The sequence below is a fragment of the Echinops telfairi genome, unplaced genomic scaffold (assembly GCF_000313985.2).
Source record: "Echinops telfairi isolate 266 unplaced genomic scaffold, ASM31398v2 ScPeMD7_8;HRSCAF=38, whole genome shotgun sequence".
In the NCBI taxonomy this organism is placed as follows: domain Eukaryota; kingdom Metazoa; phylum Chordata; class Mammalia; order Afrosoricida; family Tenrecidae; genus Echinops; species Echinops telfairi.
The window spans coordinates 8,720,702-8,721,695 of NW_022103905.1; positions in this window are offsets into that span (position 1 = coordinate 8,720,702).

Below are 994 nucleotides of genomic sequence, written 5' to 3' on the forward strand. Positions count from 1 at the left end.
GCCATCTAGTGGAAATAGGAATTATTACCAATAATTACATTTTGCAGCTAAAAGTCTAATTTGCTTTGAGTTTCTATAATTCATAGCTCAAAGAATGGTAAGGATTACAGCATCTATTCTCTATAAAACTGTGAAGTACAACTAATAACTACATAATTAAAGCACAAATAAAATTCAAGAATATTATATTTAATAGCAAGACTATAAAGAGTAGCTAAGGTATAATGGGCCCCAACATAGCGACAACCCAACTTAAATATTATCAACTCAGGGCTGGCCCACTTTCCCTCCACCTGTATTACTTTAAAGCAAAAAAACAAAAAAATAATTTGATCTGTAAATATTTCAGTATATATCTCAAAGTTAAAAGTATCTTTTAAACCTATTTTTGTAATTTAAAAATATTATTTGTAAATAGTATGTAACAATATAGAAATCATCCTAAATTAACACTATGATCTTACCCATGGCAAAATATGCATACGCAAATAAATGTGATAAAATGATATATTTCTCCCCTTTTTTCTATTGCATAGGTTTTCTGTAATGATCATGTTATTCATGTAATTAAAAAGAAACTCTTACAACAAGTTTTCCATCAGTTAGACTGCCTGAAGGCTTACTGTTACTCGCAGGTGCTGTTGAGGCAGCTTCGACTCAGCAACTTCCAGATAGCAGAACCAAACGCTGCCAGGTCTGTCATCCTCACCTTGCTGCAGCTACTATGTCAGCTCACCCAGTGAGGGTCTCCTCCTTCCCTGACCAAGCATGATGGCCTTCTCAGATACTGAAAGAGCTTTTTATACACACACACACATATGTATTTTAAAGGATGCAAAACATGACCCTAAGTAAAATTATGCATACTAGAAATATGATTGCTACTACATGTAGGCAATACATGAAAACATCTTAGGTATTAGAATTTGGTTGTTTACATTTCATAGAAAAACTTCAATGATAATAAAAAATAGTGCCCAGTATTTAGCTTTAC